This window comes from Antechinus flavipes, chromosome 4, assembly GCF_016432865.1.
Source record: "Antechinus flavipes isolate AdamAnt ecotype Samford, QLD, Australia chromosome 4, AdamAnt_v2, whole genome shotgun sequence".
Taxonomy (NCBI): Eukaryota; Metazoa; Chordata; class Mammalia; order Dasyuromorphia; family Dasyuridae; genus Antechinus; species Antechinus flavipes.
The window spans coordinates 394,232,164-394,248,395 of record NC_067401.1 but is presented as its reverse complement, the minus strand read 5'-3'; the positions used below and the strand labels follow the sequence as shown (position 1 = coordinate 394,248,395).

Sequence of the window (16,232 nt, the reverse complement as noted above, 5' to 3'; positions counted from 1 at the left end):
GGACCCAGGTACCCTTTCCCACACTGACAAAAATAGCAACTGCTTACATATGGGAGAGAAAGCCTCGGGACTGGCCTAAAAGTAAGTTTGTGACTCTCCTAGAGCATACAAAAGTGATCCTAAGCTAGACATTTTAAAGCTTAGATGAACAATTTTATAATAGAGTAATCTCATCTAAAAGTGAACCCATCATTTTACATCTCTAGCACCCTCCACCTGTTTTGTTTCATTTGTGGAGATCTGTTTTCTTTCTTTCTTATCCCTCTTTCCACTCCATTGTGGGGTAAAAGAAAGACAAAATAAAATTTTCATAACATATTTGTCTACTAAAACAAATTCTTTCATTGTAATATCGATAATCTTGACTTTATAAGTTAAATAATTTACTATCAGTGTGATAGCTGACCTTTATGCCATTTTCATCCTCCTTAAAGGCATCTGACAATATTGTTGAAAATATCATTCTAAAAAGCATGTAAACAAACATATAGCCCTTCTTTAATTCATTGATAATTGGGAAAGTACAAGAGCATTATTCATTTTTCAAAACTCATAAAAGCATTCCATCATAAAACTTATATACAATACTGATGAACTTCAATTCAATCAAATTTTATTATGATTTTCTACAAGCCTTCATAACTGATAATATCAAAGGCCTTGGTCAGATCTATGATCATTGTATATAGAACTCTGTTATGTTCCTGAAATTTCTTCTGAAGTTGTCAAGAAACAAACACTATACCAACAATTCCTCAGCTATTTCTTAAGCTGCACTGACTCTTAAGTAGATGACCCTCTTCCAGATAAAAGATCAACCTATTAAGGAGGACTCACATACGACTCTTGCTAGCAATGACTAAAAATATCTTCCATTATGATTGCCACAGTATCAGCAATTTTCTTTTTCTTTATAGAGATGGACAATGGAGATATCATGGAATTCTTGGGACATAACCCTTCTTCATATAATTCTGAAAATTTCATTCAGGTTTTGTACGAGATGGTATATAGACAACCATATTCATAGTTTTATATATGAGGACCAGATACATGTAATTAGAGAGGATAGGGAAGACAAAGTGGAAAAATTTTGAGAAAGAGTTGGAATCTGATGATTCCATATACTATGTCATGTTTTTACCTAAACTTTCAGGTTATAGGAAGTTGCAGAGAAAGTGAGAATCATCATTAGAAGAAAAAATTTCCTTGTTAGGAAACTGCCTATACCAGTGAAGTATAAATCCAGTCCCTATGCCCTTCTCATTTAGATTAAATAGATGATAGATAGTTAGACAAGTAGATAGACAGACAGATACTGATCTCAGTGAAAACTCTTAAATTGGAAGTTCCAAAAGTAAATAAACATCATTCCTCCCAAAAAAGACAAGGTAACTATATTTCATTTTTGACATTTCTGCATCTATAGCAAATATTTTATTCTCTCATAACTTTTATATTATTTTTCAAGCATATAAATACTACAAAACACTAAATATAACAGCAAAGGATTGACCCATTATATTAGTGATTTTTCCCTCATGCAGCATGGCATTTTTCCATTTCCTTTTGGAAATCCATATTCCTCAAATACTTTTGGAGATAGTATTTGAAGTAAATCTTTAGTTGATTAGGCTATAACATTCCAAGTGGGGTTTTTTGCCACTTTTTCTGGACTTCTCTCAACGTGAAGTTCAACATAAGGCTTTTATCTCATCATTACAAAGGCCCTATTTTCTTTATATATATATATATATATATATATACCCTAATGGAATGAGGATTTTGAAAGTCCTTCCAAACTGAAAAGACATAAAATGTGAGTGCCAATTAATTCTTACCAGGACTTACTAAGCCCAGGGAGACTAATCAAGAGAATATTGGACCAAGAACATGTCTTTGGTTGGTTGTTTTTTGTTGTTGTTTGTTTGCCACAGCAACTCCATAAACTATCTTTTAAAATATAGAGGAATATTGATCAACAGTGGAGAGACTGCCAACATAGAAGAATTAATTTATCATTTGAAATATTTAGGAGGTGGGACCAAAATGGGGAGAGTAAAAGGGGGAATTTATCTAACCTCTCTCCCTCACTGCTCCAAATTCCTTTAAATAATGACTCTAAATAAATTTTAAAGCTTCAGAACACCCAAAAAGATGGATTAAAACATTTTCTAGCCCAAAGCAACTTAGAAGGTCAGAAGAAAAGATCTGTAACACCAGGGTGGGAGTCCAGCTTGCAGTCCTGGTGCAGGCCATGTCAGTGTAACCCCAGCTCCAGCACTAGCTCCTGTTACAGCATAGCCTCAGCATCAGCAAGGCCAAACTAATGAATGGACAGTGGTGCTGGTGGCTTTTGGACCACTTGGGACCACTGGGGGAACACCTAGGAAGACTTAGAAGGTTAACAAGTAGGATTTGTGACAAGAGAGTGGGAATCTTGCCTGTGGTCCCAGAACAGGTCATACTAACACAACCCTGACCCCAACCTCGGCCCTAGAATCAGCAAAGTCAGATATTATTCTAGTAATCTTACAGCTAAGTGTGGTGGAGACATTCCTAACAATTCCAAGACAGAAAATAAGGATCTCTAAAAGCAGCTGCACAAAACCTCTGAAGTTTGGGACAGTCCTTCCTCCACTTTGGAAATAGAGCCCTTCTTTAAAAAAAAAAAAAAAAGTTAAAAGTCGAGTAATAGCCTAGGAAAACAAACAGACAAAAAAGTTTCTGACCACTGAAAGTTACTACGGTGACAAGGAAAATCAAAACACACACTCAGAAGATGATTACAAAGTCAATGTTCCTATATTGAAAACCACCAAGAAAAATAAGAATTGGGCTCAAGCTATGAGAGAGTTCAGAAGGGATTTTGAAAACCAAGCAAAAGAGATATTGTCAGTGAAGGAAGTGGGAAAAGCATCGAGGCTAAGTGTGACTAGGCCAGGATAGTAGCAGCAGCTAGGATAATGGCTAGGAGCAGCTTCTTGTAGCTCTGCTTCCTGTTCAACATTCCTTTCTGGCGTGAACCCAGATGTAGCTGGTGCAACTGGTGACTGTGGCAGAATTCTGAGGATGTCTGGTGCAAATACATTTGTCCTCCTTAAAAATAATATTCTGGGTACATTTTTAACAAGAATGCAACTCAGAAAGACTGTCATTGCCTATGTGTTGCTGAACCCATGCCAGTCCTGGGACCTGATATAGAAGCTTACTGTCTGCATTGTGAATGCAAATATGAAGAAAGAATTTCACCATCAAATTTACAATTATAATCTATATGTGTATTCTGGACTTGCTTGTTTTGTACATGGTATACTTTTGATTTGTTATCCTATCTTAAAGAGGTATATCTTTGAACATTCCCAGTTGATAAAACATGAGGATGATATTGAGTTTGACCAGACCTTTGCAAATGCCCATGATGTGCTAGCCCAATCCTGCAGCCAACATAATATGCTTAAGAAAGTGAAGTATGCCCAGCAACATTAGACACTTCAACTTAAAGAACAAGCATTAGACCATCACATGGTCCTCAGTTAATCAGGATTCAATGCCAAGGTGACTGGAAGGAAAGTAGGCTGTGGAGGGGGGGGGGGGAACTGCTTACATCTTTCTGATTTTTTAAACCATTGCTGAGAAATTTCAACAAACTTGTTGGATGGTTCAAAACTGGAAGTGGGGAGGAGGTTTTTTAATTTAAAAAATTTAAAAAGTATTAACTGGAAAAAATTAAAAGTGCATTTCTCAAAAGCTAAAAAAGGCACAAACAGTTCTTGTTGGCTTTTCCTGATGAAGCTAAATTTACCTATGGATTATCATGAAATCCTTTCTCTCTGGCAACCATTCATTTCTTTTGTACTCTTCCTTACCTTAATTCTAATGTTTTTTTTTTCAGGACAACTTTCACACTCTTCAAGTTTAGGGAGAAGGAAATACAACTTTCTCATGATCCTTATTCCATGGATTTTTGTAAACAGTCGTTTCCTATACTATTTTTGTGCTTGGTCTCATTTTCAATGGAGTCAGACTGCTAGAAATGCTGACTAACTCAGTTGAATTTTAGCACTTATTGCATCCTAAGCAGATGATTGGCTCTTGGGAACACTTGGTAAATTGGCTGTGAAATATTACTGATAGAAATGCAGATTTATTTTGGTACTGTGATGTAGATAAATTGTACAGTCTATTGCAGAGGATTCTGGTATGGAATGGCCCTTTGCTAGTTTTCTCAATGACTGAACAAATGCTGTTGGTGTAGAACATCCTTTTTACACTTTTTTCATGGACTTAGGGGCAAAACCTCGAGATTTGGAAAATATATGGTAAAGAAATCCATCTTTAAAATTTAAGCCTCTCTGAATGAGCACATTGTTCAGCATTTCCAGTTATCCTGAGAGATGGCCTTCAGGCTTTGTTGTCTATGTCTTTGAATTGTAAGTGATTAAGTAATCCTGGACTCCCCACTTTGAGAGCTATAATAATTATTGGATAACTGGTTCTTTAATTTTCTATATCCTCTTTGGAATGTAAAAATAAAAATTAATTTTTAAAAAATGAGAAAGTGAGAGAGAGAGAGAGAGAGAGAGAAAGAGAGAGAGAGAGAAACACAGAGAGACAGAGACAGAGACAGAGAGACAAATTAGGAAAAGAATTGAGAGTGGTACAAAAAAAAATACACAATCTAAAGAGGAGAGGAAATGAAGACCTTAAAAAGCAAAGTTGGCTAATTAGGGAAATAGGTACAAAAGCTCACTGAAGAAAATAATGCTGTAAGAATTAGAATTGAGCAAATTAAACCTAATGAATTTATAAGAAGTCAAGATACAATAAAGCAAAACTAAAAAAAAAATGAAAAAAATAGAAAAATTGTGAAATATCTCATTAGAAAATCAACTGACCTACACAATAGATTCAGGAGATATAATTTTAAAATTATTGTTCTATATGAAAGTCATGACCAAAAAAGGGGCCTAGACAGCATCTTTCAAGAAATTATCAAGGAAAACTGTTCTGATATTCTAAAACCAGAGGGTAACTGAAAGAATCCACCAATTACTTTCTGAAAGAGATCCCAAAATGAATCCCAGGAATATTATAATCAAATATTGCAAGCAACCAGAAAGAAATAATAATTATAGTTCATCCACAGTCAGGATAACACAAAATTTAACACTTCCTACAATAAAGGACCAGAGAGGTTGGAATATGATATTCTGGAGAGCAATGGAGCTAAGATTAAAAGCAAGAATCACCTGTCCACCAAAACTGAGTATAATCCTTCAGAAGCAAAGGCAGATGTTCACTGAAATAGAAGATTTTCAAACATTTGTGATTAATTAGCAAATCTGTAATAAATTTGCAGTCTTCTGAACACAATCTGAATTTTTTCAGGTTCATAGCAACTCTTTTGGAGAGGAAGGAATACTGTTGAGGAGCCAAAGAGGACCAAAAAAATAAATCACCATCTGCTTTGCCTGCCCTACAATCCTTTGTCACACATTATAGAAAAACATTAGCCAATCAAACTATACAGAAGGTATACATCATCCTATGTTTATCTTCCTTTTCTCTAGTTTAAAAACTCATGAGGAAACAAGGAAGAATGGAGTAATGGATAACCATATTAATATTAGAATTAGGAATACCTGAGTTTAAATCCTATCGTAGACAATTTGAAGCTACATGACTCTGGACAAATCAATCTCTCAATTGCTCAGTTTCTTCATCTGTAAAATAATGTGATTGGATTCAATAGACTCTAAATTTTCTTTTATCTTTAAATGTTGCTTTTTTGATATGGTCCTATGAAATTTGATTGTTTCATGGGCCTCAAGGACAAGTCATTTTTTGTTTAGTTTTGGCTTTCTTATCAATTATCAATTGGGACTAAAAAAATTAGTTAGCTACTCTGTACTTCATTAATGAAATTAGAATATTAATATCTGTCTAGCTTATGTGACAGGAAAATTAAGATATTAAAGGGATATCGTATAGAAGTCTACTTTGGAAATGTTAAACATATCATAAGTGTAAATCAGTGCAATGTTCAGGAAAGTCATTGTCTTGCTAATCTATTAGGCTTTTTTCTTCTTAAAAATCATGACATTTTGAAAGATGTTGATAAAACTTAACACTGAAAAGCCTATATAATATCACCTTTCTGATATTATTTAAGAATTCCAAATTGACAAAGAGATAGCCAGGAAATCTATGAAATGTTATTTAACACTGTCTTTTTAAATAAAGAAGTGACATAAATATTAATGTTCAGTTACCTTTTTTTTTAATACCCAAGGTAAAGGGGGGAATAATTTCACTAAGAGGTGAAAGAATATAAATATATTTCATTTTTAAAATTTCTTATTTTTCTATTTGTTTTAATTTGAACTTCAAATTCTCTCCTCCCACTCACCCTTATCGAAGGTAAACAAATGTTATTAATTATATGTGTGAAATTATAGAAGACATGTTTCCATATTGGCCATATCATTAAAAAAAAGGAAAAGAAAGAAAGAGAGAGAGAGAGAGAGAGAGAGAGAGAGAGAGAGAGAGAGAGAGAGAGAAATGAAATGAAATGAAAGGAAGGAAAGAAGGAAGGAAGGGAGGGAGAAAGGGAGGAAAGAAGGGAGGAAGGAAAAAGAAAGGAAGGAAGGAAGGAAGGAAGGAAGGAAGGAAGGAAGGAAGGAAGGAAGGAAGGAAGGAAGGAAGAAAAAACTTTTTTTACTCAGATTTCATCAGTTCTTTCTCTGGAGGTGGTTAACTTTTTTTTTAATCATGAGTTTTTTGGAATTGGCTTTGATCACTGTTTTGATCAAAGTTCCTAAGTCTTTCTCAACTTATCATCAATACAACATTGCTGATACTATGAATAAAGATCTCCCCATTTTTTTCACTCCACTTTGTATCACTTTATATAAATCTTGCTCTGTGTTTTTTTTTTCCTTCCCCAAACCATCCTCCTTACTTCTCAATTCTTTGTCACTACAAAACAAAGCGGGTATAAATTTTTGTATACATGGTTCCTTTTCCATTTACTTTGATTTCTTTAAGGTACAGATTTAGGAGTAAAATTACTGAGCCAAAGGGTATTTCTAAAATTTTATAGATCTTTAGGCATAGTTTTAAACTTCTCCAGAATGATCAGAACAATTTGTCAGTTTCTCCAGCAGTTTATTAGTGTATCTATTTTCCTTCATATCTCACAGTACTTGTCACTTTTCATTGATGTGAAACAGTATCTTAGTATTGTTTTAATTTGCATCTCTCTAATTGTTTGATTAATTGACTAATTTAATTAACATTAAAATGTTTTATAGAACTGTATATAACTTTGATTTTTTCTACTGAAAATTGCTTGTACATATCCTTTAATCATTTATCAACTGAACTATAAATTTGGGAAAATGAGGTCTTTATCAGAGAAAGTTACTGCAACTTTTTATATCATGTGTATTTTGCTCTTTTAAAGGAAAAAGTACCTCATTTGATTATTTCTTTGGCTTAGATATATTCATACTTTTGTATGAGATCATAATTGCTACCCTTGTTTTTTTCAGTTCTGCTAAAGCATATTAGCTTCTGTTCTAGCTCTTTAACATGACATGTGTCTTTCTATTTCTATAACTCTTGTAAACAACATATTAGTGGATTTTGGTGCCTTTTTCCCTTTTCTTCCATGCTTCCATTTTATGGATGAGCTCATCTTAGTCAAATACATAGTTGTATTACTGTGTATTTACCTCCAATGCTTGGATCAGTCCTTTTTGTAGTGGCAAGGTACTGGAAACTAAATAGATGCCAATCAGTTGAAGAATGGCTGAATAACTTATGATATATGAATATTATGAATTATTATTCTTTTATAAGAACTGATCAGCAGAATGATTTCAGAAAGGCCAGGAGAGACTTATATGAACTGATGGTAGAACTAAGAGAACATTGTACATAGCAACAAAAAGATTGTGTTATGATCAACTCTGATGGACTCTGTTCAATGAGGTAATCCAAACTAATTCCAAAAGACTTCTCATGCAGCCATCTGCATTCAGAAAGAGGACTGTGGAGACTAAATGTGAATCACAAAATAGTATTTTCTTTTTTAGTTTGTTTTTGTTTGCTTGCTTTTTGTTTTCTTTCTCATATTTTTTATCTATTTTTTTGTGTAGCATGATAATTGTATAATTAATGAATAGTAATTAGCCTTGTATAATTCTAATTATGGCACCAAACTGAATTGTTTATTTATGACTGGTTGCAACGTTTTCTCCTTGACCTGACAGCTCTGTTTTTTTTTAAATATACTTTGGTGTTTTCATTTTGAGATCTTTTAGGAGGTATTCAGTGAATTCTTTCAATTTCTAATTCCTCCCTGGATCTAAGATATTGGGAAAATTTTCTCTTACATTTTCTTGAAATAGGACATTTACGGACTTATTTGGAAAGATCATAATTTCAGAGAGTCCAATAATTCTTTAATTATATCTTCTAAATCTATTTTCCAGACAACTTGTTTCCCAACATGAAATTTTATATTTTCTTCTTTTTTCATGCTTTGACTTTTGTTTTATTGTGACTTGGTGTTTCATGAAATCATCAATTGCCCTTTGTTAAATATTAATTTTAAGGCATTTTCTTTCATTGAATTTTTGTACCTCCTTTTCTGTTTGATCTAATCCACTTGTAAAAGGTATTTTTCCTCAAAAAAAATTTTTGTACCTTTTTTATGTTTTTTATGGGACCTATTATGTTTTTTAACGTGTTATATTTTCATGGTTTTATTTATTTGCTCCCCTGTGGCTGTAAGTGCTAGCACTCTTCTCTGTCTTGGAACTTCAATCAGTGTCCCTGCTCCTTTTTAATCAATGGCAAGTGCTCTTCTCTCTCCTAGAACTAGAGCTCCAGTGAGCCATAACCTCTCCATGCTGAGAGCTACAGTATCTTTAGATAATCAGCTGGTAATGTGGAGAGATCTTGAGAGCCAGGAATGGAAGAGACCAGATAGGTTAAGCACTTGGAGCAGAGGGTTTTCTTATGTCTCTACAGATGGAGAAAGAATCCAATGGGTGCCAATGTTCCATATCCACCTTATCCATCAGAAAGAGACAGAAAAAAAGAGAAGACCTGTTGGAATCCTTACTAACTGCTAACTAATTAGAGTTGATCTAATCTTACAAGAAGATTTTGGCCAGAACCTGAAACAAGGTACTAAGTAGAACTAATTAATACAAGGCTTGTGTTCACACCTTCACTCATTGGAGTCCACAAGTATGCTGGCTTCACAAAGTATACTTTCTAACTTCAAGGGAGTCCACACCTCCCTTAAAGCTCGTTGGGCCAGAGAGCACTATGGGAGAAAACCCATAATCCCATTCTCTCAGAAGAGTCAGATAAAAGGCCAGCAATGAGGGATCTATGGCAGAATACATTGTTTCCTCTTGGCTGGCTGGTCGCAGAAGAAAGTTCAGCTGAACTCGAGAGGAGCGACTCTGGTGGCAGATGAAGGGTTTTCAGAGGATAAAGCTACGAGTGGAGAGTTCAATGGACAACCAGATTCATCTTCATCTCACACCACTGTAGTTGGTGGCTGGGCTCCCCAGAAGGAGTCAAGAGAGACATTCCATCTCTATGTTGGTTGGAGGCAGAAGAAAGCAGAGGCAGAGGCTGAAGGACAGAACCTTTGGATTTGGAGACATCCGAAGGGCTCTAAGCCTCTAAATCGGCTGTGCTTTGAGAAGAACAGAACTCCAACATTTGAACTCTAACACTACTACTACTAGCCTGTGTTATATTGCTATGTGCTTATGTAAATTGTGTATAATGCCTCCCATATTGATGGATTTATGTATACCATGTATATCTGTTACAAAGTTCTGGCCCATATTGATGGATTTATGTGTACCCCTTCAGAAACCCACTAATCTGATTAGATTTCCTATTTCCTTTGGTGTTTTCATCTAACAAAAGAAAGGGGGAGATGTTGGAATCCTTACTAACTGCTAACTAATTAGAGTTGATCTAATCTTACAAGAAGATGTTTTGGGCAGAACCTGAAACACAATTATGGGTGTGCCACAAGAAATAAAAACGGATAATGGACCGGCATATACCTCCAAACATTTTGAACACTTTTGTGCACAGTATAAGATTTTACACACTACTGGCATACCCTTCAATCCTCAAGGTCAAGCAATAGTAGAAAGAAGAAACAGAGACATTAAGACACTCCTCCAAAAACAAAAGAAAGGGGGAGCCACGGGTAACCCTAGAGAACTTCTAAATTTAGTTCTCTATACCATTAATTTTTTAATCTTTGATAAAGATGCACTGGCTCCAGCAGACAGGTTTTATAACCCACCAGAAGAGCAGTGTCCAGTGTGAGCAGCTCCACTATCTTTAGATAATCGCCAGGTGATGTGGAGAGATCCAGAAAGTGGTGAATGGAAGGGACCAGATAGGCTAACTGCTTGGGGGAGAGGATTTGCTTGCATCTCTACATGTGGAGAAGGAATCAGATGGGTGCCGACAAGCTGCATCTGCCTTGTCCATTGCAGAGAGATGGAACAGACCCTTGAAACAAAGGAGAAGACCCAAGAAATACCGGGTGGTTCTGTTGCTGATTGTGCTCACCATTGAAAGAGCATAGCTGACAAGGAGACTGTTAAAAAAAACTTTTAAAATCTTCAGGAATCATTGGATTTCCTAACACAAGATGAAACTGTTTTAGTTCTTGAAAAACCAGCGAGAATCATTGGATTCCTTAAGATGAAAAATTGTTGATGAGACTTTTGCAGTACTTCAGGGCTTACAGGAACTATTGGATTCCTGGCACATGAACTAATGGACAATGGATTCCTTATGGACTATTTCTAGGACTTATGGACATGTGTAAATTTTCAGGTTGATTCATGTTGTCACATTACTACTAGCCTGTGTTATATTGCTATGTGCTTATGTAAATTGTGTATAATGCCTCCCATATTGATGGATTTATGTATACCATGTATATCTGTTACAAAGTTCTGGCCCATATTGATGGATTTATGTGTACCCCTTCAGAAACCCACTAATCTGATTAGATTTCCTATTTCCTTTGGTGTTTTCATCTAACAAAAGAAAGGGGGAGATGTTGGAATCCTTACTAACTGCTAACTAATTAGAGTTGATCTAATCTTACAAGAAGATTTTGGCCAGAACCTGAAACAAGGTACTAAGTAGAACTAATTAATACAAGGCTTGTGTTCACACCTTTACTCATTGGAGTCCACAAGTATGCTGGCTTCACAAAGTACACTTTCTAACTTCAAGGGAGTCCACACCTCCCTTAAAGCTCATTGGGCCAGAGAGCACTATGGGAGAAAACCCATAATCCCATTCTCTCAGAAGAGTCAGATAAAAGGCCAGCGATGAGGGATCTATGGCAGAATACATTATTTCCTCTTGGCTGGCTGGTCGCAGAAGAAAGTTCAGCTGAACTCGAGAGGAGCGACTCTGGTGGCAGATGAAGGGTTTTCAGAGGATAAAGCTACGAGTGGAGAGTTCAGTGGACAACCAGATTCATCTTCATCTCACACCACTGTAGTTGGTGGCTGGGCTCCCCAGAAGGAGTCAAGAGAGACATTCCATCTCTGTGTTGGTTGGAGGCAGAAGAAAGCAGAGGCAGAGGCTGAAGGACAGAACCTTTGGATTTGGAGACATCCAAAGGGCTCTAAGCCTCTAAATCGGCTGTGCTTTGAGAAGAACAAGAACTCCAACATTTGAACTCTAACAAAGACCCTTGAACCAAGAGAAGATCGAGGAAACATCAGGTGGTTCCCTCTCTGCCTAAACTCTCCACTGAAAGAGGATGGTTGTTAGCCTTATGTATATGACAATTGACTAATGAATATTACCATGACCATAAAAGTAATTACTAATGAGACTAATATTGGACTTCAAAGCCTGCAGGATTTGTTGGATTCACCGGCACATGAAGCAATGGACAAAAGATTGGCTTTGGAGTATCTCTTGGCTACTGAAGGAGGTATATGTGTGGTTGTGAATTCCTCTTGTGTGTATATAAATAACATAGCAAATGGCCACAAATGTACACTTTCTACATGAGATGGCTCAATGGATGAGAATGCAAGACAACAGTTATTTTCTATACCTTCCTTCTGGGACTCATGGAAGTCTTTTATAGTATTTTGCTTATTCATATAGCTTGCTATATCACTACTGGCCTGTGTGATTCCTCCTGTGCTGAAACTTGTTATCTGCCATTTTATGGATTTAACCACTGATGTATACTTGCTTCAAGTAAAACAAGAAGAAAGGGAGAGATGTAGAAGGACACAGATAGTGTGCAACTCTGGGCAAGGTATAAGACCCTTTAATCCAATAGGGAACCCTGCTGACAGTGTTTGGTTTGTCCCCCCATTCCTTCATAAGGGCATCTTCACCTTCCTGAGAAGTCAATCTGTGTTATGCTAACATGACAAGGAAACATCTGCACAAAATAGCAAGTTATTTATGTGGTCCCTTATGCACAATATCCTATAATTATGCAAGTATATTACATAAACATAGGGTATATAAGGCTCAGAATTTTTTGAATGAATGGACTCCTGTTTGACTATCCTTGTGATTTCCACCTCATCACTCCTTACCCATGATCAGGATACAGACTGGTAACAAACTCTTCCAGTGAGCAGGTCAGGACAGGTTTCAAAGAAGCCCTTTAATTAAATGTTGAGGTACTTTTTATGAGTATTTTTACCTTGAAAGATGACTCATGAATCAGCTTCCTTAAAACTGAATTTCACCTCAGTGTGTTCTTATTGCATACCACCAAAATGATTGTGTGAGTAGAATGCTACTTCCAAGATAGAAATTAGGAAAGAAGAGAGCAGAATCCTCTAGAAATTCTAATCTAAATCCAATAAAAGGCAGAGAAAACTTTCTCTATGCCATCTGTAATATATTTTTATTCTGTCTTCCAAAATAATTTGATAGGAGTAGACAATTAAACCCCAAGTTCTCCCAGTTAAAATCTGTTCAATTTACACGGAAGCAGAGTGTGGTGGAAAGACTCTTAGGGAGGACTGCAATTCTAATGCTTTATTTTTATCTTTTTAGAAAGCTTATAAAATTTATGTTCAAGAGTCTTTCCATACATTTCTTTTTTTTCTTTATTTTCAATTCTTTTCCCTCCTCCTTTTACTTCACATAAAGGCATGCTTTTTGTGGAGTTCTTTATATCAAGCATATTCTTCTCTTTTACAACCAAATTAAAGATAGTTGCATTCTTTAGTACAAGATCATCCAGTTGATCTGTCTTCAAATATTCTGATCAATAAACTTAATTCATTTTATTTTCCTCTATGTCAAATGATATAGTCATAGCCACAAGCTTGAAATTAGCAGAAATTACTCATGTACATTAATTTGTTTCCACCATCTTAAAAACCAGTAGGAATTGTTGCATGACTGATTTAGTAAGCAGATCTTATGTCTGATTTGAAGACAGATATAATAAACACATTGATCATGCCAAACGTCAGTTCTTACAACTTTAGGTATGTGATAGATATACAACTATGCAGAATTTTTTGGAAAATTATTTCATTTGATTGACTACCTAAACTGAAAAAGTTTATCATTTTCACGACTATCACAATCCACACCAATCCCACTTGTTGTGTATGATGGATAATTTTGATTGTATTAAGTTAAAAAGTTTTTGTATAAACAAAACTAATACAGACAACATTAAAAGGGAAGCAATGAATTCAAAAAACATTTTTACATTCAAAGGTTCTGAGAAAGGCCTCATTTCTAAAATATATAGAGAATTGACTCAAATTTATAAGTACTCAAGCCATTCTCCAACTGATAAATGGTCAAAGGATATGAACTGAGAATTTTCAGGTGGAGAAATTGAAACTGTTTCTAGTCATATGAAAAGGTGCTCCAAATCACTATTGATTAGAGAAATGCAAATCAAGACAACTCTGAGATACTACTGCACTGCTGTCAGATTGGCTAAGATGACAGGAAAAGATAATGATGACTGTTAGAGGGGATGTGGGAAAAGTGGTACACTGATACATTGTTGGTGGAGCTGTGAATGGATCCAACCATTCTGAAGAGCAATTTGAAACTATGCTTAAAAAGTTGTCAAATTATGCATACCTTTTGATCCAGCAGTGTTTCTACTAGGCTCATATCCCAAAGAAATCTTAAAGGAGGAAAAGGGACCCACATGTGCAAAAGTGCTTGTGGCAGTCCTTTTTGTATTGGCAAGAAACTGAAAACTGAATGGATGCCCATCACTTGGAGAATGGCTGAATAAATTATGGTATATGAATGTTGTGGAATATTATTCTGTAAGAAATGACCCACAGGATGATTCCCGAGAGGTCTGAAGAGATTTACATGAACTGATGCTAAGTGAAATAAGCAGAACCAGGAGATCATTATACATGGCAACAACAAGTCTATACAATGATCAATTCTGATGGACATGGCTCTCTTCAATAATGAGATGATTCAAACCAATGCCACTTATTCAGTGATGAAGAGGGCTATCTACACCCAGAAAGAGGACCATGGGAACTGATTGTGGACCACAACATAGCATTCTCAATCTCTCTTTGCTTGCATCTTGTTTTCTTTTTCAGTTTTTTCTTCTTTCTTGATCTGATTTTTCTTGTGCAGCAAGATAATTGTATGAATATGTATACATATATTGGATTTAACATATATTTTAACATATTTAACCTGTATTAGACTACCAGCCAGCTGGGGAAAGAGTGAGGGAAAGGAGGGGAAAATTTGGAACAAAGGGTTTTGCAAGGGTCAGTGTTGAAAAATTACCCATATGTATGTTTTGTAAATAAAAAAGGAAAAAAATATTGACAAGGCAAACAAATCCATGCCAACAGGAACTTTAATTAGCTAAGGTCTGAGAAGTTAAAAAAGGTTATGATCTGGAAATCAGACATAGAGAAACAATCAGGCCACTTAAAATGAATTAGTCTTGAAAGATGAAAAGAGAGCTTTTCTCTCCTCATATCCTCTATCTAATGTTTTACTTTAAAGCAGAGTTCAGCTATTTGACCAAATGGAGATACTGACTCTAGCAGGGATCAGAGATACACATTACTTATATTCATAGATATTGAGAAGTGATTATTCAAAGCAAGAAATAACATCAAGGAATAGGACCAACCAGGGCAGAGAAGAAAGGTGGCTATGGAGACAAATAAGCCGTAGGATCTTGTAGTTAATAGGAACCACACAGGTTGGGGCTAATGGTATATGCTAATAAAAACATGATACTACAAGTTTGCCCTTAGAATCTGAGACAGAAACTTTTGGGGATAAAACCCATTATCACTGGTTGTCCAGCATGTTTGGATAATACCATGCTTGGAACTTTTCATTTTAACATCTGTCTTTTAATTTCCTTGCCTTTTTACAAGTCTCAGTTAAGCTCTCATTGTCTGCAAGAAAATCATTGTCTACATCTTGCTCTTCCTATCTTTCCTCTGAGATTTTCTCTATTTTATCCCATATATAACTTTGTTTGAGCTGAGTTTGCCTATTATTTTTACTATTAGATTGTGAGCTCTTTGAAAACAAGGGCTATTTATGCCTTTCTTGTGTCATCAGCACTTCATAGAGACCCTGGCACATAGTAAGTGGTCAATAAATATTTATTAACTTAGATTAAGAGCAATGTGAATGAGTTCCAATAATAGTTATTACTTCTAATATCTTCAGCAAAAAAAACAAATACTCTGGAATTGAATGCTATATAATTATAATAAACAAGCTTAGATCCAAAGGAGAAAAGAGAAAATGGAACTTGTCATTTTAAAAAAATGAAACAGAGCACTATATTTCTAGAACATTGTATATGCTTCCAAATTCAGTTGAGATATTGATTAGTTTTGCCCAATTACTATTTTTACTTTTTAAAAATTATTCTTTCTTATGAAGAAGGGCTCACCGGTAGGAAAAAGGAAAAGAATGCATTTAAAATGAAGGTGGTGCATAAACAAATATATCAATAAAACATATTTGTTTTTTTTTCTTAAAGAAAATTAATTTGAATAGTATTTCAGAATAGGGTAGTGAAAAGAGAAAAAATTCTGGAATATAAGTCCAAAGGTATAGATTTTAGATCCAGTTCTCCCACTAATCATCTGATTAATGGCACACAAGTCACTGTTCTTCCTTGAACCTTGGTT

The 16,232-nt window shown here is 35.3% G+C and overlaps 1 pseudogene; it reads left to right on the top strand.

Moving 5' to 3' along the window:
• The first annotated feature begins 919 nt into the window (after positions 1 to 919).
• On the top strand, positions 920 to 3,540 carry LOC127561593 (transmembrane protein 9B-like; annotated as a pseudogene).
• Positions 3,541 to 16,232: the final 12,692 nt, after the last annotated feature.